General features: G+C 42.0%; 1 protein-coding gene across 14 annotated transcripts in view; it reads left to right on the forward strand.

Moving 5' to 3' along the window:
* Nucleotides 1-26,150, forward strand: part of OSBPL6 (oxysterol binding protein like 6) — a 101,185-nt gene that overhangs the window by 24,172 nt on the left and 50,863 nt on the right. For 9 of the 14 annotated variants that reach the window (XM_083627916.1, XM_083627907.1, XM_083627904.1 and 6 more), the window contains exon 2: nt 1,719-1,760. The exons of 3 other annotated variants lie outside the window; for them this stretch is intronic. The gene's annotated coding sequence lies outside the window, so the exon portion shown is untranslated. Of the gene's footprint in view, nt 1-1,718; nt 1,877-5,027; nt 5,049-26,150 lie in introns of those variants that run through there. 2 more of the 14 variants (XM_083627912.1, XM_083627914.1) reach the window with 2 other exon arrangements.

Consider the following 26,150-nt stretch of genomic DNA (forward strand, 5'->3'; position numbering starts at 1 on the left):
TTCTGTCCACTTTTTGAGTTAAGTGTTAAAACATCCGGGGTTGACTTATTTTCATATCATTACTTGATGGCTGCTTGACATTTATTCTGTTGTGCTCACCCTTAATGTGACTTAGTGAATTCTACCTCTTTTACATTTGATGTAGATAACTCATTTCAGAATAGTACTAGGAGGAGGTAGAAATAATTGTAATCCTCTTTTGAAATGGAGAAAATGACCGTTTTAGAGATTTTTTTTCTTCTTCTCTACTTAGTTGCGACTCATCCAGTCCAGCTACTACTACCTACTTAATTGTCTTTTGATTTTGGTGATCCGTGTTCAGATCTATTTTCTAAGAGTGTGTTAGAAAAGCACGACGTTATTTTTGGTATTGTATTATGGTCGTTATTATTAGACTGGAAAAAAAAATTCTGCAGAGCACTTTACTTGCCTTTTCCTATTACTGTAATGGAAAACGGGCTCCGTGAGCCAGGATTCTGACCATGTTTTTTAGGCACTTAGTCATCATTCTGTATGCAAAGCAAGTGCATTGGTGAGTCACTGTCTTCCTGAGGTATAGTAAAAAAAAGAAAGAAAGAAAGAAAGAAAGAAAGAAAGAAAGAAAGAAAGAAACGAACAACAGCAGAGAAGTGATCCAGCATCTTACACAAATACTGTCTTGTTCTGAGTCACTTCTGCTTACATCATTGACAAAAATAACTTTGTGCAGCTCTAAAATCTTATTAGCTCTCTCACAAAATGCTCCATTAATAAATTCCACTTCCAGTGTTTCGTTACTGGTAATGATGCAGGATGCAGCCTTACCCATCGTTTTATGGCTTGTTAGTAGTAAAACTTGTGCCTTGGCACCTACTGGATTCTGCTGTACTTGTGGTACAGCATAATAGCAGTGCGCTACAAGTCATTGTTCAGCATGCAAAATGGGTGCACACTGATGCTGTAGTTGTGCAAGAAGTGTCAGCTAAATTTGCACCCTGTAGTAAAGGTTGTGCCAGTTTGCGTAGCTGTCAGGCCTAATCTGTGCTCTGAGACAGACCACGGCTAGGGATTAAGTTCTGGACCAGAAAGGCAAAAATCCAAAGAGCCAAAAGCAAGACAAGGTCAAAAGTAGGTAGGTAAGGTAGAGTGGAACATTTTCCCAGGGCATTATTCGGCCACCCACCCTCTAAGTTCATTGGTAACAATGAACTGATGCAAGTTGCAAATGCAATATTAGGCAAACTTGGCAGTTCCAAGGTTTTTAGCTTGGTTTACTAAAATACAAGTAAAGTGAATATGCTAAATTAGTTAATTCTGTGGTGCCACCAGAAAGTCTTTTGATGCAAACAGAAATATTTCCTATGCAAATCGCCTGCTTCCAGATCAAGCAGACAGGGACATCAAGGTAACGGAGTCTGTGCCTGCTTGGTGAGTTGGGCAAACTGGGGAATTGACTTGGATGTAAGACCTTTACGGTAATGACTTTTATGAAGCCTGGTGTGTTCTAGATGTTGTGTAAGAGGCAAATGGTGGGAAACTAGTTGCTATACGCTCTAGTTGAAAACCCTTCCTCCCATGCCTTACACCAGCTTGCCTTCCAGTTGCCTTTTGTCCTATAAATAAAGTCATCCTCCAAACAAAAATAACTCAAATGAAATTTTTATTAAACACTAAATTCAAACTAATACAGTTTTAAAATGGCTAATATTTCATTTCTTGCTTCTTCTTTTTTGCTTTAGGTCTGGATGATTCTTCAGGAAACCTGAAGTAAACCATGACAGGTAGAACAAACTTGTTATGAATATCACATTTTTGCTGCTTGGAAATCAAACGTTATATGGCATTAAGAAATCTTCAGCAGAGGAGTGTGGTTCTGATCATGGCATAAGTGTGCACGGTAATGTGTGCAAGCCAAGACTATGGTTGTGTTGTGATGCAGAGAGAAATGCCCGATTCTCCCCATAATGTGTAAAGACATGGTGGCTAATTTTGACCTCCAGATGTTGGTCTCCAGCTTCCATCAGCACCAGTCAGCATGGTCTTTGTTCAGGCTTACTGGCAGCTGGAGTCAAGCAACATCTGGAGGGCCGCAGATTAGCCACCCTTGGTTTCAAGCAGGGTTTTCCAAACTTGGCTCTCCAGCTGTTTTTGGACTACAGTACCCATCATCCCTGACCACTAGTCCTGCAAGCTAGGGATGATGGGAATTGTAGTCCAAAAACAGCTGGAGACCCAAGTTTGGAAAACCTTGGTTTAGAGCAAGCACCAAATGCATCAGATAGCTCATGTCCAAATGTGCAAAAGGTAGAGGCAAATCTTCTTTGTGCGTGGGTGTGCATTGTTGACAATTCAGCAAGGGAATCCACATGCATAAGCAGGTTTTGCACACACACCTATGCTAGATGCAGGCATGTCTCTATAGCACTTGTAGCTGATAATTTAGTGAAAGCATACCTATATTTTACCAGTACAGTGGTACCTTGGTTTAAAAACAGCTTAGTTTATGAACAACTTGGATTAAGAAGGTTGCAAACCCAGAAGTAGGTGTTTTGGTTTGTGAACTTTGCCTTGGGATAAGAACATGTTCCGCTTCCTGTTGAGTGTGTTCCATTTGTAAATTGAGTCCCCCTGCTGCTATGGGAAAGCACCCCTTGGTTTAAAAATGCTTTGGTTTAAGAAAGGATTTCCGGAACGGATCAGGTTCATAAACCAAGGTGCCACTGTAATATGGTACATGAAAATATTTTGTTAATTTCATCATGTAGTTAGCCTGAACTAATGCAAAGCAGCACATTCTATCAGCCCGGCTATGTAAGGCAAAGTAATATTATTGATTTGGTGAGATTTAAGCGGACGGAAGACACAAACTCAGAGACATTTGTATGTTTGCAGGGCTTATATTGATCTTATCATTTAGCTGCCACAAGAGTAAAGGAAACAAAGACCCTTATTGCTTATTCAATGTGTGCATGCATTTTTTATTTTAGAAAGGTCTGCTTAGTCTATATGTATTTTCACAGCATGCATGATATCACTAAATTCAACACCCTCAAATCTCAGCCTATCTGACTTGTAGTAATTTTGTCACAATGTCTCTTTATCATTATCTTCAAGGGCAATTCCAATTAATTAAGGGTGGAACAGTAGCCTGGGTCCTTTAAAAAGAACAAAAGCAAGGCCAGAGTGTGCATCAATTTGCATTCGTGAATAAGTCAATTTAATTAGGATTGCTACCGCCGTCTCAGAATTTTATAGTAATGGAAACTGCTGCATGCATACTGCTTAGGCGCCAACATTTCCTTGATGCTCAGTATGGTATTTTCTTAACACCTCCAGATAGTGTTAAAGCACTGTGAATACTTGTGTGTATATCCAATAGGGTTTCTTTGGTTGAGGTTTGGGAGAGAGTGGGAAACAGTTGACATGCCGTTAAAGAGCAAAGGGAAGTTGGAGAAGTGTGTCTTGAAGATGAAATGGAATGCAGTCTGTGATCTAAATAATGATGGGTGCCACCCACTTTTATCAATGGACCACTTCTGTAGTACTCGTATTTTAACGTCGTGGTTTCATTATCTCTTCTAGAAAATGCAAAATGTTTTCCTAGCACTGTGCATTTCTAGCTTGTCTCTAGCATGTGCATTTAATTCTGTGGGAGTCTCTCTCTCTCTGTGTGTGTGTGTTCACTTCCCAATAACTGACTAGTTACATCAAGACAGGGAACTTCCTATACTCAAATTAAAATGCAGACGTGGGTCTCTCAGTGGGGTGGGGCCACAGTTCTAGTTTCCTGGAAGTAGCCTTGCTGATGCTTTACTGAGAGAGAAAGAGGGAGAACAAGGTGGAGGTGAGATTACGGCTGATGCAAGCACACTGGGGGAGTCAATCCATTGCTCCATCAGTTCATCTCCACAGCCCTGACCTTTCTGCCACCACATCCCTTCCCCTTCTCCTCCCGGTAATCAGTAGCAATGCTGATGCTGGGAAGCTATCATTGCAGTTCAGCCCACAGCCTGAGCTCCTTCAGGTTCAGTTTATGTAGATTAGTCCTATCGCACAATGCACTTTACATAACTTCTAACAGCAGCACAGAAGAGATTCCTTTTCCATTATCCTTTCAAATCATGATGCTGATTCTAATTCATGTTAATGCTTCTGAGCAGAGAACCAATGGAAGGTTAGATACTAGAGATTAATAAATCCAGTATTGAAATAAGATGATTTTATATATAACCCCCTTCATCTCCTTTTTTTTTTTGTCCAGAACATTTCAAGTATCTCCCCTGATACTCATTTCTTTTATTCCTGACTTACAGTTGCCAACTCATCCTTGTGTGCCTGTTTTAGGATGCTCCAGCTAATGGGAATAGCAATGAATAGCAAAATTGGCCATATAACTCTTTATTATTTTATTTGCTCATTATTTAACAGTTTTATAATCCACATTTTAAGAGACAAATCTTGACAAAGCAGATTACAAGATGCACAACAAAACATAACAAATGAAGCATAATTTAAAAACAACTTAAGCCAGTATAAAGTAGGCTTGCATAACCTAACCGTAGAAAGAGAGATGACACCATTTCTGCAGCTCAGTTTAGAATTAGTCACTGAAGGTCATGACAAAAAGATGGGCCTTTAAAAATATTGAGGGGTGAGACTTGCCTAATCTTAATGAGGCTAACCCCTGCAGTCAGTTTGCAGGCTACATCTGCGTCTCAGTGCATTTATTGATCAGTAACACTTGCATGAGTATAAGGGCTTGCCACACTTTGGATTGTCCCATGCTCTCCAAGCATGAGTCTGAGCAGTTTTGGCTTTGCGCCACTGCTTTCCCCTGAAAAACCTGCCATTAAAACCAGAACAAATGGCAATCCTTGGATACCTGATTGCCATTTCTTCTGATTCAATGGTAAACCGCATTGTGGGGGGCGGAGCGGCAGAGCAAACAGAAGTGTGAAAGAGCCCTAAGTTGACCTAACTTTCCGAGTCTGTTTTGCAGTTGACTCCATTACAGTTCATGTAAACCTCCTTGAATAATGTTATACATCTACAGGTTTGCTTTAAAAAGGGTTAGGACTTTTCTGTTGTGAGGGGTTAATTATGATGAACTTTTGATATCAGTTAATTTACATAGAATTGCCACCTTTACGTACTTGAGGACTTGTCAACATAGTGATGAGATAAGCGCTGTGTATTTCCTGAGATGGGCCTTGACATTTTGCATGCTGCAGCATTCACTTGATTGAAGAGCACTGGAAGATAGTGCTTCATTTTCTTCAGTGTGTATATATTCACGTGTGTGTTTGGGTGTAAATCTCCCCTTCTCTCTCTTGAAAAAGTCAGTAAGTTTAAACCAGGTTATTGACCTATGTAGTCTGTAAAAGTGCTTCAGCCTTGTCTTCATTAAATATTTTGAGACTTCAGGCGTTTAGGCCTAGTGCCATATGTTTCGCTCTATAGGACGCACCCGACCATAGGACGCACCTTGTTTTAGAGGGGGAGAACAAGAAAAAAAATTCTCCCCCTCTCTGCTCAGCACCCCTTCAGCGAAGCGGCTGGAGAAATGGAGCCCCTTCCATTTCTCCTCCCACTTTGCTGAAGGGGCGCTGTGCAGCTCTCCCTCTCTGCTGAAGCCAGGAAAGTCTTGCTCTCCCGGCTTCAGCAAAAGGAACCCGAAGCCTTCGGAGCGCGGAGGGAGCGCTCCCTCTGCGCTTTGGAGGCTCTGCGTTGCTATCGCTGAAGCCAAGGAGCCTGCATTCGCTCCATAGGACGCACACACATTTCCCCTTAATTTTTGGAGGGGAAAAAGTGCGTCCTATAGAGCGAAAAATACGGTAATTTGTACAACGATATGGCATGGTCCAGTTAAAGTCAAGCACCTTAATTTCAGTAGCAGAGGATTAACATGCTTATTTTTTTTTTCTATTGAAACCAGTGGAACCTAAAAGTGCTTAAATTTGGTTGGATCATGTATTTTGTTCCGTAATATTGATGGTGTAAGAGATAGGGCTTAGAATGCAACAACTAACATTATGCATCATATTGCAAGCAACCAACGTGAGTAGAAATCTATTTGGAACTTCGCAGGAATGAAAGTGCCCTTGAGTTTTTTCTGAATTTTGTACGCATCAGGTACCAGTGTAATAGGTGGGCCGGTGGGGTTCTGCTGGTGTGAATTTCACTAGGATTGTGAAACTGGAATCTTGTGAGAATATTTGACAGCCATGTTGTTTTCAGCAGCACTGCTGTACTATGTCACCGAACGATAACCTTGTCCTAACCTTGAGGGAGAAATTCATTTCTTTCTCCTTATCCTTGACCTTTCCCGAGACTTCCCTACAGCCTTTTAATTATTAATAATAGTCAGATTACTTTTTATGATTTAATAGTCCATTCTAGTAGGGGCCAAACATCAGCATAAGTTTGCGTGTTAAGCCTGCAGACATATATCAACACACATTATCAGGCTTGCTGTGTGGTTTTATTTTTAAAACAGTTGGTAGAGCATGAGTCTCTTAATTTCAGGGACTCGTACCCCATATTGGGCAAAAGATACATGCATTGCAAAGGGTTGGACTGTATTACCCCCATGGTCCCCCCTTCCAACGCTTACAATTAAACGATTCTATGATATTACTCTGATAAATTTGGTTATAGTATTTGTTTGTTTCCTCCTTAGGGAAGAAGCATGGGGTAATGTCAGATGTTTAAGAAAGGTGTGTCAAGTGGATTATAGAAAAGTTGTAAAATAGTAAAATAGTGCTCAGTCCTGCAAGAATTGTAACATAATGGGCAGAAGATGTTGACACATAGAGCCCTTGATTATTTGTGGGTAATGTGTGGAACAAGGATCTCACAACTCTCAAGGAGCCACAGAATATCCACGCTGGATTGGTTGTACTAACACATAATTGGTACAGCCAACGTACACTGTAAGACTGCATCCTGGTCACCGCTTCCCTTCAAACACTTGACTGTTAATCCATTTGTGTGTGTCTTGTCAGGGAAATGTGGGCCAATGCTCATGTACAGCAGTTCAAACACAGGCAGCCCACTGCTGTTAGAACAGGGGTCGGCAAAGTTTTTGTGGCTTGGGCCAGTTCACGGTCCCGCAGACACCGTGGAGGACTGGAGTGTGTGCGCACACGCAAACGCTATTTCCAGCGCTCCTTCCGGCCCAGAGGAGGCGTGTGCAGCTTCCCATTGGCTGCACGAGCTTCCTGCAGCCAATGGGAAGCCATCCAGCATTGCGAAAGGCGGTCCCCGCTCTGCTCTGCGCCGGTTTAGCGCGGCGCACGGGAGCCAACTGAGCAGGCGGCGGGGGTCCATGGGCCGGTTAAACGACCCTGGGCCTTAGGTTGCCGACCCCTGTGTTAGATGCACCCAGTTAGGATTCTTGATGGTTTATGCTAGATGGGCCTTTGGCCTGATCCAGCAGGATCTTCTTAACGTTCTTAAAAATATAGCCAGACTTTATTTTGCGGGAGACAGGGATTAAATTTCATGAAATAGGATGGATGCAAGTCTTTGGAACAAGCAAGCAGGGCAAGCAGCTGATGGGTGTTCCTGGTCCTTTTCTACAGCTGCAGTGTGTTCATTCCATCAATTCCTTTTTTGTTTAAACACTTCATTACTAGGCTGCACTGCCAAAGGCCAGCCTTCTTGGAAAGCTACTTTTTTGTTCACTTAGTTATTTCTTCTCTATAACTATGTGCTTAAAAGATCCTGTCAGCTCTTCACTCACTGCTATACTTAGCAATGCATTTGCAAAATGGTTATTTTACTCCCCCTTATGAAGCCAAAATAATGCAATGACTCAATTCTATCCTGAATCAGTGTCTCTCCGTCCTGATAATCCTATATTTGAATTGGGTTTTGTAACAGCTGAACTACTACTACAACAGCAGCAGCAGCAGCAGTCTTTAACTCTTTGCACTGCTTGTTTTAAGGGCAGCATATAAATGTCAGGAAGAACATTAGCACTGCCTGTCAGACATTATTGTGCACGCTTGCTTCCCTACCTGGAAAAAGTTTGTACCCAGGAAAAATGTAATTAATGTATAGAATGGCCCTAGGAATTGATGAAATAATGCATGTTGAATGCACAACTTTTAACAGTTCGTTGTTAAAAAATGTATTCACGAGTTGCTGGAGACAGCTGAAGGGTAGAGGGGTCTTGTGCTTGGGTCATTCTTCTGGGCTTCCCAAGAACATCTCTTTGGCCACTGAGAGAACAGGATGCTAGACTAGATGGGCCATGGGCCTGATCCAGCAGCGCTCTTCTTATGCTGTATATTTCAAAGTTTTATTCAAACACTTGTACTCAACTTCTGTGGCTTTTAGGGCTGGGTGATATATCGATATAGCATCCAAAACCAGTTTGAAATCTGTATTTTGATATCAGCTTCATGGCAATATATCGCGAATCATGATGTGTGTTAGGGCTGGGCAATATATATACAGTGGTACCTCAGGTTACATACACTTCAGGTTACATACACTTCAGGTTACACACTCCGCTAACCCAGAAATAGTGCTTCAGGTTAAGAACTTTGCTTCAGGATAAGAACAGAAATCGTGCTCCAGCGGCATGGCAGCAGCAGGAGGCCCCATTAGCTAAAGTGGTGCTTCAGGTTAAGAACAGTTTCAGCTTAAGAACGGACCTCCGGAACGAATTAAGTACTTAACCCAAGGTACCACTGTAATCCAAAACCGGTTTCAAGTCCCTATCATAATATTGGTTTCATAATTTTTGACCTGGCAATATATTGTGAATCATGATGTTTGTGTGTTTCTGCTATGCAAAAATCACAACATGGGGAAAACCGTGAAGCCAACCAATGCCTTTACGTAGCTCCATCCTTATTTCAGACATTGTGAAATATCAGTATATTGCAATGTGTAGCTGGTTTATCTGGTTGAAAACCAGATATTGCCCAGCTCTACTGTTTGCTTCTACATAGTCCCACCCTTGTTTCAAACATTGTGATATATTGGTATATCACGATGTTTAGCTGGATATATCATGATGTTGGAAGACCATATATGACCCAGCAGTTTTAAAGTAGGATTGTACTTATGGTAGGATTATATCAGACTTTTCTGCACAGGCCATCTCTCATCTTACAGCTATGTATAGACATGTAGATAATAATGGAGCTGTGTGTTAATGGGTTTTGATCCAATGTTCATATGGCAGGAAATGGTTAACAAGATAAAGACACAGCTGAAAACAGCATTGAGAAGCCCAGTGCAAAGTTGTTTTTGAAACCCTTTTGAGTATTTCATGCGATTTTTATTGACAGTTGAAGCCATAATCTCTGATGACTAATTTCTGACTCAGCCATAGATTTATAAAAATAAAGTCCAAGGAGAGACACTTGTCTTGAGGGAATCACATAAATTTATAGACTGATGCTATGGGCCTCTTTTATCTGCAGGAGCAGATGTTCATGAGTAATTTCGGTGTTCATTTGGCCTTGTCCATAATAATTTAGAGGAAAGCAGCTACTGGTAATTGGAATGGAATCCATGTGCTATTGAAGTCAGTGTCAGAGCTCCCACTGATTGGAGTGGTCTTGGATTGCTCTCATTGGGGCTTTTCAGATGTAATGCTAAGCAGTGGCTTAATGCTGCAAGAATTAGTAAAGGTAAAGGGACCCCTGACTATTAGGTCCAGTCATGGCCGACTCTGGGGTTGTGGCGCTCCTCTCGCTTTATTGGCCAAGGGAGCCGGCGTACACCTTCCGGGTCATGTGGCCAGCATGACTAAGCCGCTTCTGGCGAACCAGAGCAGCGCACGGAAACGGCGTTTACCTTCCTGCCGGAGCGGTACCTATTTATCTACTTGCACTTTGGCGTGCTTTCGAACTGCTAGGTTGACAGGAGCAGGGACCGAGCGACAGGAGCTCACCCCGTCACGGGGATTCGAACTGCCGACCTTCTGATCGGCAAGTCCTAGGCTCTGTGGTTTAACCCACAGCGCCACCTGCGTCCCTTTTTGCAAGAATTAGTAGGTCTGCCCATTTCCTCCTCCTCTCTCATAGCACTGCACCAGTAATGATGAACCTGTGACCTTCCGAATATAGTCAGACTACAGTGCTCATAATCTCTGACCACTAACTGCTAGGAGCTGGGAGTCCCAACAACATCTGGAGGGCTACAGGTTCCCCATTCATATACAGTGGTACATTGGTACTCGAACAGCTTGGCTCCTGAACAAATTGACTCCCGAACGCCGCAAACCCAGAAGTAAGTGCTCCGGTTTGCGAATGTTTTTTGGAAGCCGAGCGGATTCCCAGAACAGATTAAGTTCAAGAACCAAGGTACCACTACTACCACATGGTTTAGCATGCTTATGCCCAGGGCTATTTTCCAACCGGAACTTGCTGGAACTCAGTTCTGGCACCTCCCAGGTCGGCGTCATTGCCATTATAAGAGAACAAGGTGAGTTCATGGTGAATTCCAGGACCTCTTTTTCTAGAAAAACAGAGCACTGCTTATGCCTGTTTGTTTTCTAAAACTAAGCCAAGATTTGACACTACATCTGCAAGGCCCCATTGTGTTTGGCTGGAATTTGATAAAGAAAACTATGATTTCCAATATATTTAGTATTATAAACATCTCTTCGAAGGAAACAAAATTGCTCGAAACACCGAGAACCTGTTAATTTTGAAGCTAGCCAAGTTTTTCCAGCTTTGCAGTTCAGAATGCCTTGGGAATGTTATGCCTAATAAATTTGGTTACACACACAATGATACATAAATAAACTGGCTGTTTCTGTCTTGCTGCTATAAAAGAGATCCACATTAGTTTTTCTTACATTTGCGTTTTCCGGTTAGCGTTCTTCGAATGACGAGCGCTAAAGTCTTTGTCTTGCATAATGGCTCTGTTGCCCCTTTTTCCTGACCTCTTACAATTGGAACCATTATTACCTGCTGCTAACTACTGCTGTTGTTTTCCCTTATTGATTCTTTTTAAACATGCGTGCCTTTCTATGCTGCTACTGGAAACGGAATCAGCTGTTTTAGTAATGGTATCTCAGTAGCTATAATCTGTCATATAGACAGACTAATCCATTTTCTGCGGCAACAGTGTCATTGTTTAGAATGCTGGGAGCAAATTTTGGGTTCCAAATGCAACTGCCAGTTTCTGATCCCAGGCTGTTCTGATCAAAGCAGTTTAAGTTTAGGGCAGTGCGTTGCTTGCCAGCTAACATCCACGGAATTCTTTGCCCCTACTGCCTAAAGTATGTCAGCGAGCACAATCGGGAGACTTCTTCATGGTTGCACTGTTACGGGATTCCTTCATTTATTTTATTCCACCTTTCAGAAAGAATAAAGACGAAAACCTATCTTCCTCCTCCTGCACCCTCCCTAAAGAAACAAAGCTAGTCATTATTGGCTACATCTTCAGGTTGCAGTCACAACACAGGTTGTGTTGTAGCATAGGGTCCTGCGGACTGGAGGCATATTTGGAAATCTAAGAAACTGTTGTGGGCACTGCAAAACATCCAGATGCTCAGATACACACACACCCCACACACAAATTGGGCAAAACAACTACACACACCCTCACAATGACAAACAAGAAGTAGGCAACATCACCAAAATCAGACACCCTTCCCAACCAAAAATAATTTTTAAAAAGCCCCACTCCAAAAAGTGGAAGGGGTGCCAAGGCCAGTGTCTGAGGGCACCCTGGTGCCCATGAGCACCACATTGGGGACCTCAGTTGTGGCGTGTATTCTATATATATGGTCTACTTACACACATAGCTGGTGACAATTACAGTCTTGTGGCCCCCTAAAGACTAAGAGATGTATTGTAGCAAAACCTAACATGAACTGAAGTTTGTCTTGTCTATTTCATAAAATGCTGAGCTTCAAAAACTGATTAGTTCTAATTCACATTGGAGTCTTGCGCATTCTGATTCCTTGGAGGAAAAATGGCACTTTTATGGGCAGCCATAGAGTGTCCTGTGAGGTTGAAACTGAGTCCTCCCATTGGTTTGTGAATGCTGCCATTTCCAGTGTCAGATTCATGGCCATTCATTATTTTGCATAAAATGACCTGTTTTCCTTGTGCAAAAAGATGAAGAGCATTGCTGGCTTGTCCTAGGCTGCATGATGTTGAGAAATGAGTGTGTGAACAAGCGCCCCAAGTCAGGGCTGATGCTGGTGTGTCCTGTCATGGTGTGTCCTCGGTAAATACGGAGGCGGAGTTGGCATCGGGATTTCTGCTGCATCTAGCCCTTCCATTTGCCTCTCTCTTCTATTCTCTGTTTGTTGTTTGTGAGTTTGTGAGCTTTAGTTTAGAGGGCTATCTGCATGCAAGCACAGGTCTACACCCCAAGGCCTGTGTGAGCGGATTATCTTCATGCAAGATGGGATGTAAATAATAATACAGTGGAATAGTTTGGGTAGTAGCCAAGTACAGCTATCTTTGGTTGAATCATAGGACTTTGCTATAGGCATTGGAACTCATGGTGTATTGCAGGTGTCAGCTAGAAGCATACATATTTATAGTGTTCTGCAGGCTTCCAGTATAAAGAGGTGTTTATACAGTGGTACCTCGGGTTACATACGCTTCAGGTTACATACGCTTCAGGTTACAGACTCCGCTAACCCAGAAATAGTACCTTGGGTTAAGAGCTTTGCTTCAGGATGAGAACAGAAATTGTGCTCTGGCGGTGCGGCGGCAGCGGGAGGCCCCATTAGCTAAAGTGGTGCTTCAGGTTAAGAACAGTTTCAGGTTAAGAACAGACCTCCGGAACGAATTAAGTACTTAACCCGAGGTACCACTGTATGCCCATTGCATAGTCAGAAAGTTAACCTGCTGCATAGACAGGTTGAGGCTCAGGTTGATGGCAGAGTGGAATGTCTCTAGGGTCTCTTACCTCTGGAGTCTCACCCAGCAGGAAGAAGAAGGTATAGCCAGGGCAGGTGAATGGTTGCAGAATGGGGCTGTGGAACAGAAGGGAGAAGCTGGGGTGGTTGCTTGCAGACAACTAAGCAAAGTGTCTTTTGGAGGGGTTCTTTGGGGGCTGGCCAGTGGAGTGAGCGGGAGGGTAGTTATCCATATATGCCTTTTGGGATTCAAGGTGGCTTAAAACGGTGGATTTGAAAAATGTCTCAGTTTGTTTGTTTTCATTCCAATTTGCAAAAACAAATGTAACGCCTTTCCCTCTCTGGTGTATTGCCCTAAATCCATGGAATTAGAGAGAAGAGGTTCAAATAAAGCAAAGTCATTGCTAGCTCAGTTGTATGTTGCAGCCGATAACTTTGCACTTCCTTCCTAAACTAATGCCCAAGCCATGTTGCTGCTTGGAAATATGGGTGGAGGGCGTTTGCACTTGAACGTGCTTCCTTTTGAAACGAATAAATTAATGCAAGAAGACAGACAGCGCACGACCAGTTCATTGCGTAAGAGTTGCTGAGCTGTGGATGCGATAGCCGTCCAAGGTGTACGTTTTTAGGCGTACGTCTTGGAGATTATAACAGTACGTCCGAAGACTGGAGCAGTGAAAGCAAGACTGGAAGAATAGGTCACAGGCGGTGCATTACGAAAAGCATTGTCGATGCTTAAAGCGAGTGATGAGATTGTCTGACCCCAACCTGCTATTTATATTCAGGACATTCTATTGGGGGAGGGTTACAATGTCTGGCCACATGGTACCCCCCACCCGCCACCAGGTCATGCCCCCTTGCAGTACGTTCAGCTGTGTACCTTGATATCTGTGGCTTTGGCTGTGTTTCCCAACCAGAGGCTCTATGACAAAATGTTTCTTTATGCTTTCCTAGGGCATAACCTGTTTTGTCTCAGTGTAGCACACGGAAAAGAAGCTCTGAGCAGGGGAAACAAAATGCAGCTTGCTGTTTTTGCTTCTGTCTCTATTCATCCGGATGAAAAGGAATATATCTCCGCCCCCCCCTTTTTGCTAACGTTTAAGAAAAGATATGTTAGCAACAATATTTCTTTCAGTTGCAATAAAATATACGTGCTCATCATTGTTGAAAAGTCAAGTTATGTAGCGATCAGCAGTCAGTTTTATAGAGCTTTGCATTATATAGCAAAGCGATTTGTAGGAGTATTTCTTGCAGAAACAAAAGTTTCTTGTAAAAGCTGCCTTAACCTCAGAAGCCTTATATTTGCTAGTTTACAATATTGTGATCCAGAACGTTAGAGAGAGGATGGCAAAAGAACCCTGTTCAATTTTACAGACCCTTTACCAGTCTATAATTGTTTTGTGATGTGAACAGTAGCAGCAGAGAAAACTCAAAAGTGATTGAGAAACAGACTAGCTTCCCAGTAGCTTTCCTCTAGAAATGATATACTTGGAACACAGGCTGTTCACTATCTTTATCCTCTAAAAATACCTTTAGCATCTTCCTCTTCTCTGCCTTTGCCCAGTGCAAACAATTGGCCACTTAATTTCTGAACCCCTTTCCTCCCCAAAGGTTCCATGCATTGCAAAAGCATTTCATTATTTCCCATGCAGTCTGTATATACTTTTTCCTTGGGGGGGCACCTTTAACAATATGGGTCTTTTCTCTGCACATTCTACTTTTCTAAAGCTTATAGATTGTGCAATGCTGGGAGCAGTTCTTTCCTATCCTTCCCCCTCCCCAAGAATCATGATTTTGTTAGCATAGTCCAAAAAATATGTCACCCTGGTGCCAAAAAGTCAACTTCTGATGGGTTTCAACACATCACCAACTGTGGCAGTTGCATCTGAGCAACAAGACATTATATTTACTAGTCCTCTGTTATCATTGGACTGCAGTTCACAGGCATCATGGCCAAATGGATTTGGCAGCTTGCCAATCCATGGGAGCCCTTGTTGGTGCAAACCAGTCTATATGCACCTCAATTGCTGCAAAATGTCTAGTTTACAGGGTGCATGCTAGATTTAGGGAGCTATTGGTGAAATGAAACGAATGTACAATTTGGAACAGCTGAATATTGCTGTGCCCATCAGACTATGGGTTTTGAGAATACTATCCTTCTTTTCTAGCTATTAAACAGGTTTTAAATAACAGGATAATTTATTAACGACAAATCCCTCCTGGCTCCATGGAACATTACACCATTCATCTATGAATGTGAATCAGATCTAATAACAGAATCTTTCATCTTTGGTTTCATCTGACCCAGGCCTTGCATGTGCCTGATTCTCCTCTACCAATAGTTCAGGTATTGGATTCCTCTCTGGAAACAGAGGCTCTTTTGTATTGTAGTTTCGATGTTTTAAAGATGGGCTTACCCAAAAAGTTTGTGTTAAAACATCTGAAGTTAGGGATAGGGTGCTTATCTGTTTTACATTGGGGCAAGCATTGTCCTCCAGTACAAAGATTGCCCTTTCCCTGGTTTTTACATTGAGGTAAATGCAGCCTATGAGAGTCCTTTTCTAAGGTAAGTCAAGAGTTTTTTCCTCTGTGTCCTGAGTAGGGCACATATCCATATTAGCAAATTGGTAACCCACTTCTTTCTATTCTGTTAAAGTGAACGTTTTATGTTTACACTAATACAAGATATCAGCTGCCCTGAACTCTTCATCCATCTACTTCCAATACTGTGGGCAAAATAATGGCATTGTCTGAAACTGATTTGAATATAGCTAAAGCTTTGAGTTGTCACTTTGAAAGAAAAAGGGGAAAAGATTGTGTTGTGGTTCCGAAATCCACATCTGGGTTAAATAGAAAAAGGAAATTCATTATTTCAGTTTAAGGTTTTCTGAAGTTTACATTTGATAGTCCTTACGTGATAACTTTTAAGAGGAATAATCAGAGCAAAATTGGGCTTGCCGATTGGAACGTCGGTGGTTTGAATCTGCGTGGCGGTGGTGAGCTCCCGTTGCTCTGTCCCAGCTTCTGCCAACCTTGCAGCTCAAAAGCATACCAGGGCAAATAGATAAACAGATACCACTGCGACGGGAAGGTAAATGGCATTTCTGTGCACTCTGTCACCAGTCACGGTGTTCCGTTGCGCCAGAAGCGGTTTAGTCATGCTGGTCACATGACCCAGAAAGCTGTCTGTGGACAAATGGCAGCTCCCTCAGCCTGAAAAGTGAGATGAACGCCACACCCCATAGTCGCCTTTGCCTGGACTTAACTGTTCAAGGCTCCTTTACCTTTACCTTTTCCAAATGTATATTTTTTGATATACGAGCCCTGGTGGCTGCTTACCTGTGTCTTGTGAGCGGCAGGGGCTGGTGGCGGTGGTGGGACGATGAGTGGCACGCAAAAGGGCTCCGGAAAGGGGCTGCTTAAAATGGCGGTCACTCAAGCGCTGCTGCTGCTGGCACCAACAAAGCCCAACCCCCTTCCTCCTCTAGGCAGGGCGGGGAGAAGCCAAGAGGAGGGAGGGAGGAGGCGCCGCTGCCCATGTGAGGGAGAGGAAGAGAGAGGGAAAGAACACGTGTGCTGGCGATCCACATAGCAATTCCCGGACCCTTCCGCGGGCTGGATCCAGAAGGCAATTGGGCCTGATCCAGCCCCCAGGCCTTAGTTTTCCTACCCATGCTCTTAAGAATATTAGGGAGCTGGCAGGTGAAGAAACATGGCTTTGTTTTTTGAAGTCTTCAGATGAGGACTAGACCATGTGAAAAATGAACATAAGATTTTAGCTGCAGTTCATTCATTTTCAGCTATCATTCTTGTTTTTTAAAAAGTGCACCTAATCATTCTGTTGTTGCACCCATTACCTAGGTTTAAAGTGCCATTTAGCTCCTAGCTTTCATATCTCAGTTTCTAGCACTGGGTAAATAGCAAATCAAATAACATGTTATCTACAGAGAAAGCTCTAAATCTTGTATTACCATAATGGTTGTAAAGGGGCGCTAGAAGGCTTTATTGTATCTATGCTTGTAAACTGAAAGTGGGCGCTGCAAATTTTGTTCAGGGCCGGAGTTTGCAAGTCCTGACTACAGTCTGTTTTTAAAATTAGTTGTTTTTTTGAGACCTGTAGGGAAAGGCTCTCTGTTAATCTAAGGTGACAATACCAACATTTTAAAAACAATAGAGAGCAAACCTTTCTGGAAATATCCTGCTGCACATGCACCTTTGAAAATACTGGCTCTGAGCAAGATATATGTCATTCAGTAGAGCGGCTACTGTATATACTGTACATTTGTCCACTATGTCAGTAAAGCAAGTTAAGCTGCATGAAGGCTAGTTATTATATAAGGTTTTGCACAGCAGAATCTGTTTTGCACAGGTCACAGCTGAAGAACACCAGTATAAGCTATTCAGCAGGAAACCTAGCCAAAGTACAAAAACATTTCTAGATGAGATTAGTGACTGCTTGTTCCGATTGGGGTGGAAATAACTTGAACAGGACTCTCAAATTTTGGCATGCTTATATGTATAATACTCTTTCTTTCTTTCTCTCTCTCTCTCTCTCTCTCTGTGTGTGTGTGTGTGAGAAAGATTGCTCCAAAAATTAAAGATTTTGCAACTTCTGTCCGTTTCTGAACATTTGATTTTGTTTTACATGAAAGACGTCAAAGTGATCCTCAGGGTCCCTTCTAACTCTACAGTTCTATGAAAGATGATGTAAATTAAATCCCTCTCTGCTTACGTACTATTGTACAGCTAGGTTATGCTTCGGGAGAACACTTAGTTTGCACCAGCATGTAACATTCATTTGGGGGTATTTATACCCCTAATGAACTTTGCTTTATGCCAGGGTCTCATTCTGGCATTCGTAAAAGTTTGTGATTTTGAGAAGGCGGGAGGTGGTTTCTGAACCGCTAAATGTGATGAATCTGCACAGAAGCAAAATACAGTGTTCGTGAGGATGAAAAAAAGAAGGCAACAGAGAGAAAATGTGGGAGAGGAGGAGGCGGCGGCGGCGGCGCTGCCTCTGTATGGAATACAGATTGACGTAATTGAGAATGCTCTGCACTGTTCTGAAATTTAAAGCTGGCACAAGTGCAAGGAGACACTTTGCAGGGACATTTCTGCTAGGCTAAACAGAACACTGAGAGGAGTCATAATGTATTTGGACTGCAAGGCTATTATTGGGGTAAACCTGAAAAAGAAGAAAGCGTAATAGTGCGGGCAGGGATATGTGACCATTGCCGTTCTAAGCTAGAAATTAGAAATTTACAACCATCAGGGAAATGAAGGTTTTAGAGTGATTCCCACCCACCACCCATCAATATGACAGCCATAGGAGGAATTGCGGCTTATGAGTAATACTGTATGAGAAAAGCCATAAAGCAAATTATGATTTAGCTCATCCAAGGCATACGTTCCTGGTTGATTAGGATTCTTCATTATTGTAAAGGTGATGATGTCGTCACTGATTGCAATTATTTTGTTGAATCAGAATGATTTGCTATATAACGCTACTCCGGCTTCTCAGCTTCAGCAGACGTGAAGCATCAAGATGCACTTCAGAAGAGTTTGCAGTGTGGGGTTTCCTTTTGTATTTCAGTAGAAAATGCTTTGGGGCATGGGGAATACTAGTGTGTGCACGCCTTTTCCATGCACAGCTGCCCTAGCCTGACATTGCCAAATGTATTTATTGTTTGCATGGCTGTGATGCTGTTCCTTTGAATGACAATGCTCAGGCAATTGCAGGAAAAAAACAAAAGCAGGACAAAAAAAAAGTAGCTGAAACAATCTTGAGTCAAGATTCATAACAAAGAATATTAAAAGACCCTTCAGTTACTTGAGTTGGTCCTGATGCAGAACTGGAACAGAAATGGAGACTCCTTTCAAAATGATCATCTAAGTCGGCAATTTAAACGCACTGGAACGCTCCTAATTACCATAAATGCATCAGAGCTTCTAAAGGGGTAGAAAAGTGTGCTCAATCATGTAGGCAAACGACAAATAGGGAAGGCAGATGTCATGTTGACCTCCTGTCACCAGAATATGATTATCTGTTGTTTGACCTCCACCATCTATTTGAGGTTATCATTGATGAAATCAGTCTTAAGCTTTAGAAATTTGAAGCTAGCAGGATTCTACAAAATAAAAATAAAAATACTATGCCTATATTTTGAAACAGGCGTAAGAAAAATCATTCTTACAGAATATATGGGGAATGGATAGTTGGGGAAAGCGAACACAAAGTGGACTCAATACAATACATTTTACTACTATAGCAAAATAATAAAAAAACCCCACAAATTCTCGTCAGGGACTATATGATCTGTCCCACAGTGCAATATTTTATGAAGTAGGGAATGTGCAGACAGGCAGCCTCAAGTATGAGATAGGAGCATTTGACCCATTTATCTGCGAAGATAAACTCTTGATGCCACCTGGAAAAGTACATTAAATTGTAAGAAAAATAGGTATTTTACACGACTTCCATGGTGATATTTGTAACTTTGCATAGCTTCCCTTTCCCAGTAGAATTTGATAGGCTGCTGGAATTTCACACTGTGCTTGACTTTTATAAGCCTTTTTTTTTTTTTTTGCCAGGCTGGCCTAATTAAATCTAAATATTAGCAGAGATTTTTTATTTCTGTTCTTTACTAATATGCTCCATGGTTAACTAGGCGACTATGACATCTCTTGACTGCGGCATAGAAATAGCTTATGTGAGCAGTTATACAGAAAATAGCACTGTGACATCAAAATCTTGAATGTTCTGCACGCTATGCCTCCTTCACTTCTTCTGTAAGTAGCACAAAGCCTCTCCTATCTACGTGCCCCCTAAATTATTTTTGAACAGCGCCCCCTCTTGCTCATTGCCCCCTTCTTTCAATCACCTACTTCCTTTGCCCACTTCTGAAGGCCTCTGTCATTTCCTTATTATTATTTGCCATTTTAAATCTATTTTACAATAATAAGAACACATGATGCGCCCTGCTGGATCAGACAAAATTCCCAACTAGTCCAGCATCTGGTTCTCAACCAGATACCTATGGGAAGACCATATATTATACTAACTGTTGTTATTACTGTAATGGAAAATGTGTGTTGATTTTAGCTAAAATAGACTGGATGGAGTACTAGTTGTTAAATTTAACAAGATGCTAAATTAAATCTAACAACATCTGGAGGACACCCTCTTGGCTACCCCTGCTTTAGGTGCTGCAGTCTTTAGTTTTCTCATGTTGTGTTGGAAAATGGAGTGTAATCCAGAAATTGTCCCCTAGAGCTAGTTTCACATGCTGAGGCGGTTGATCTTGTATTAGGGGTTGTTTTGCAAATAGAAATTGCTTGTTTCCCATATGCATGTTATTAAATATCATGTGTTTTGCTGCATTTTTGAGCTGCATTGCTTTTAAGCACACTTTTGCATTTGCAGAACTTATAACCTAATTGCTTCTGACCGTGACAAAAACAAAATTGATATTTTACTGCTTGAGAAAAGGTCAGCAAACACATTACTGAGTTTTGCATTATACTGTAGAAACGGTGGTTGGTTGATTGATTGTATGTGTTGGCCTGCAGCAAAGAAAATAGTGCGTTTTCAAGATTAGTACAATTTAACAATTTAATAAATTATGCCCCTTTCCTAGGCTTTAAATTATATTCCCAAAGTTCATACAATTCATGAGCACACATATTTCTTTCCTGAGCCAGTGTTAGCTGTTGGTTAGCGTTGGTTTGGGTGTGGAAGGCCCAGTTCGCATCCATGTCAAGAAATATAGGAACTTTATAAAATGGAAGATAGAACAAGCTGTCGATACTGTGTTAGAGCCAGACATAGTTGTGCTTAAAGTAGACCCATTGATACCAATGCTTAACTAGTCATGGCTAGCTTACTTCTCATTGGTTTCATTGGATCTATGCTAAGCATGACTAAGTGTGGATCAGGACTATTGATTCTATTACCAGTGTTTCCTTATACCAGGGATGAGCAACCTGTGGCCTTCGATGGTGCTAAACTAAAACACCCATCACCTCTTGCTGTTAACCATACCCCCTTGGGTTGATGGGTTCTGGAGTCCAAACATGTACGGAGGACCACAGGTTCCCCATCCCTGTCTTATACGCTTACTTTGGACAGCTGCTTACTGTCAAAGGAAGCATATGACCATAGATAAGGGTCATTGCTATCCTGCATCCTAAATGCATGTATATTGAGTAATTTGGGTGCCAGGGTACTGCTAACAATACATTACCATTTAATCTGCTCATAATGATTTTGTGCCTGTGAAACTAGTGGATGTCTTAAATAATACAGAATTTGTTCTGGTTCAGCCTTTGCTAGTCTGGTGCCCTCATGAAGTTAGGGCAGATGGGAATTGTAGTCCAAACATCTGCCTTCTTGAATAACATACTTTCTCTTTTGAATAGGTGATGGATATTTTCCAATAAATCGTAGAAAACTCACTTGCTTTCATGCCTTATATGGAGTGAAGCCATCCATAGAGCTCAATAATGTCTACTCTGATGCGAGGGTTTCAGATGGGAGCCTTCTCCATCTCTACCTGAAATGCCAGGGATTAAAACTGGGACATTATGAATGCTACGTATTGCCTTTCCCATATTGATGCTAATGCTGTCAATGCTAAGGAGAGGTTCTCTTCTCCAGTGATAATGTTCCCCTGAAAGGTCTTGCTTGACATCACTGTTGCTGTCCTTTAGGCATCAGGAAGAACCTTTCTTTTTGCCCAGGCTTTTGAAAAGTCTCTTATAGTGATGTGCCTTAGTAATGTTTTAGTTATTTTTGCTGCAACCAAGGTATTCGGTTTGCTGTGTTTGCTATGCCATTGGGAATCACACTGGGATGCAGATAATGAAGGGTAGTATCAAAAGTTTAAGTAACTACATGACACTTCTGGCATCTTGTAATTTTGCAAAATGAGGCAAAAAATGGGGCACTGTGTGTGTGTGTGTGTGCAATTATGCCTCAGTATAGCAGGCTGACTGGACTACGTTACTTTCATGTGCCTTGTGGCCAAACCATTCTTTGAGTCTGTTAAAAGTACCTTGACATCACAATCTGCCACACTCTTTAGTCCAAATGTCAGCTTTATCTCATCTGTGAGATATCTCATCTTCCCCACAACTCTTACTATCTGAGACGGTACCTTGAGATACATTGCCATAGGTATGTCTGAGGGAGTAATCATAACCCTTACCCTATTATTCTCTGCTCTACCTAGCAAACTTGCATTTATAGTATGCTTTTTATTATTATATTTACATCCAGGATTTCCTCCCAAGGAGCTCAAGGCAGCATATATGGTTCCTCCCATATTTTATCCCTGGAACAACCCTCTGAGGTAGATTAGGCTTAGAGAACCTGACTGGCCCAAGATTACTCATTGAACTTCATGGCTGAATGGGAATGCGAAGTTGGGTCTCCTAGACCCAGGCCACGTTCACACCATGCATTTGAAGTGCTCTTATACCATTTTAAGCAGTCATGGCTTACCCCCCCCCAAGAATTCTGGGAACTGTAGTTTGCTAAGGGTGCTGAGAATTGTTAGGAGACTTTTATTCCCCTCACAGAACTGCAGAGCGGTTTAACAATTAATCATTTTTCACAGGGAACTCTGGAGGTTGTAACTTTGGGAGGAGAATCAAGGTGCCCTAAAAACTCTCAGAACCCTTAACTAACTACAGGTCTCAGAATTATCTTAGTGCTTTTAATTCATGATGTGAATGTGGCCCTATCCACCACACTGCATGGGCTGCCTTGTTTTAGTTATTTCCACACACAGTGTTGTTCACCAGTCAAACCTAGCAACCTATTTCTCTTGTTTTTCTGTGAAACAATTGGTTATTACCTTGCCTGGATCTAGCAATGACACACTTTATAAAAAGTGCAGGGCACAGACCCAAGTGTCAGATCTCTTTCTCTCTCTATATATATCTTACACACACATCCACATGACCAGTGCTAAATATAAATATAAAATTTTCCACATGAATCAACTGAAGGGAGCTCAGATGTTTCAAAAACCCATTAGATTTCCATTTACCCAAGGTCTAGTTGGCAAGTTTTTTTTAATGTCCTCTGTTCGCCATAAATACCTGAAAGCCTTTCCTTTCTGTCTCTTGAGTAAGCTCTTGAGTGCAGCTCAGTGAACTACCGTAAATTTATTATTTCACTCTTTCGTTGTGATATGCCAAACCTTTAAAGGTGCAGCTATTTTGAATATTGTAATTGATTTTTAAATTCATGCTAAAACAAGAGGGCGTGTGCATCCTGAAATAACAAATTTTATTTTAGAGCAGGGTTTCCCAAACTTGGGTCTCCAGCTGTTGTTGACTACAACTCCCATCATCCCTAGCTAGCTAGGTGGTATAGTTATACATTATGAATACAATCTCACACATTTTTATGGACTTATGTAAAGACAATGCAGCATTTTCCTATATACTTGCAGGGCATTGCGACTACAGTACAGTTGGCACTCGATAGGGTAGGGAGTTTGCTTGGATCATGGAAAACAACACTCTGTTTCATAGAATCCTAGAATTGTAGACTTGGAAGGGACCACAAGGGTCATCTAGTCCAACCCCCCTGCAATGCAGGATTTTTTTGCCCAACATGGGGCTCAAACCCACAACTCTGGGATTAAGAGCCTCATCTCATAATGTACCATAATTCCCATGGAACATTCTGCACCAAATTAAAAGGAAATGCCTCTTAAGATGATGAGGGCAGCTTAGCTGCCGCTTGAAAAAGTGGCGAAACTTTCTTTTATTTTAAGCGAGAGGAAAGGAGAGGCTCTCAGCCATCTTGTCATTAATGGCTAGCTACCCCAACACCCAGGAGTTCTGAGAATTTGCCCACCTTCAGGAGTCGTTTTTGCACATACACCTGCCCCTGAAAAACAACAACACAACCCACTACTTTTGGAGCTGAGGAACAAAGTTGCTGGTTTGGGGGGATCTGTAGAGATTTATTTTTCAGCCATTCTGATTGTCTGTTGGGCTATCAATGCTAATTTCCCAAAGCATCTCATAGGAAAGGTTTAAAACTACCCTCTCCTAATTGCCACTACAGTGGTACCTCTGGCCAAGAATGCTTCTGGTTATGAACGCTTCGGGTTATGAACTCCACTAACCTGGAAGTAACTGCTCCTGGTTACGAACTTTGCCCCAGGATGTGAACGGAAATCGTGCGCCAGGGGCACGCACGCAGCAGGAGGCCCCATTAGCGAAAGCGCGCCTCAGGATAAGAACGGTTTCAGCTTAAGAACAGACCTCTGGAACGAATTAAGTTCGTAACCAGAGAGGGGAGGCAGGTCTGAGATGTGGAGATATGCTTCAAAGGTCTAGACTATGGGGAGCTCCGAAAAATCAATAATTATAATTTGGTCTTTTTTATTTTAGTTTTTTTATTTTAATTGGATTATGATTGGATATATTAATTGGATTTTTTGGGGGGAAATTAATAAAAATCATTTTAAAAAAACAAACTTCGTAACCAGAGGTACCACTGTAGTTCTTAGCAGATTCATGTATACCGTATTCCTTCAATAAAGAAATGAACTGTTTGATTCCAGATGCTGGTATCTTCTTCTTTCCCCCCTCCCCCACTCTTCAGCAAATTATGGATTCCCCCCCCCCTTAAGTGTTAATTTGCACTACAATGCAGATTTGATTAAAATCCATAAGATTTCTTTGATAGTGTGACAGCTCCAGTTGGCGGAATGTGGGTTGAGAATGACTCTCGATACTGCTTTCCTTTCCTTTCCTTTTTCTTCTGGTGGTTTGGCACACCAGTGGCTGCTACTTAAAGAGTTTAGTCAGGTCAAAAAAGTGGCTTACCTTTTCAACAGTGGGGAAGAAGAAGAAGAAGTAGAAGTAGAAGAAGAATTTATTACTTATACCCCACCCATCTGGCTGAACCTTCCCAGCCACTCTGGGCGGCTTCCAACAGGATATTAAAAACACAATAAATGATCAAACATGAAAACTTCCCTAAACAGAGCTGCCTTCAGATGTCTTCTAAAAGTCATTTAGTTGTTTATTTCCTTAACATCTGAAGGGAGGGCGTTCCACAGGGCAGGTACCACCACCGAGAAGGCCCTCTGTCTCCTTCCCTTCGTGTCATCTTGGGATCAAAGCCAGAGTGTTTAGGAGTAACCTCCTTTTGTAAATTGCCACAGAAATGACCATACTTTCTTATTCCAGAACGAAACACAGGTTTTTTTTGCTCAATGTAAGTTCCAAAGTGTGTTATGAATGTAAGGCAGATGGCCACATTGGATGGTAACAACCACATCCGTGGCATTTGTATGTGGAAAAGATGAAGATGCTATGGTCACTATACATACTGGGCTTCCTACATGTTATTTAAATGATGTTTGCTATATGTCTGCATATATTTCTAAACAAAGCTGTGGGGGTGCGCATAATGGGTAGGGAAAGCTGATTGTGAACCATTTCTGCTGCACAGTAAATTTGCACTTGAGAAACCAGGCAAGAGAGAACTGAGACCGTGTAATGAGGAATTGTGTTCTGCCATTCGTGAAAGTACTAGCTGGAAATCTTGCAGAGCAGAACGGAAATTGCCTCTGCCATAGAATTGCATTTGCTTTCACCAAAACTTATCCTTTAGAAAATATTTTATTGGCACCTCGTGGAAAAAAACAATCCAGCAAGCTTCTGATATTTCTCAGTGGATTTGCATCTTTATTTTTCATATAAACCATTTGCTTCACATTTTACTGGGTTTTAGTGTTTTTTAATAGTTTGGTAGATAAGACCTAAGAGATTCCTAGGTAAATTCAGATATAACATAGAGTGGGCGGATCCCCCCCCCGGCAGTATTCCTCCCCCCCCCATTTACTGAGCAAGAATGAATATATATATGTGTGTGTGTGTGTGTGTGTGTGTGTGTGTGTGTATCGCTCAATAAATGAAAACAAAACAAAATCCTGCTGGGGGGGGGGGATTCTGCCCACTTTATGTTATATTTGAATTTAGCTAGGAATCCTAGTATATCTTGGGCTTGCCGATTGGAAGGTTGGCGGTTCGAATCCCCGCAACAAGGTGAGCTCTGCTGCTCTGTCTCAGTTCCTGCCAACCTAGCAGTTCGAAAGCACAGCAGTTCAATTAGATAAATAGGTACCACAGCAGTGGGAAGGTAAACGCCGTTTCCGTGAGCTCTGGCTTCCGTCACGGTGTTCCGTTGCGCCAGAAGCGGTTTAGTCATGCTGGCCACATGACCTGGAAAGCTGTCTGTGGACAAACTCCAGCTCCCTCGGCTTGAAAGTGAGATGAGTGCTGCACCCCATTG

The sequence above is a fragment of the Podarcis filfolensis genome (assembly GCF_964270895.1).
Source record: "Podarcis filfolensis genome assembly, chromosome: 1".
Classification (NCBI taxonomy): Eukaryota; Metazoa; Chordata; class Lepidosauria; order Squamata; family Lacertidae; genus Podarcis; species Podarcis filfolensis.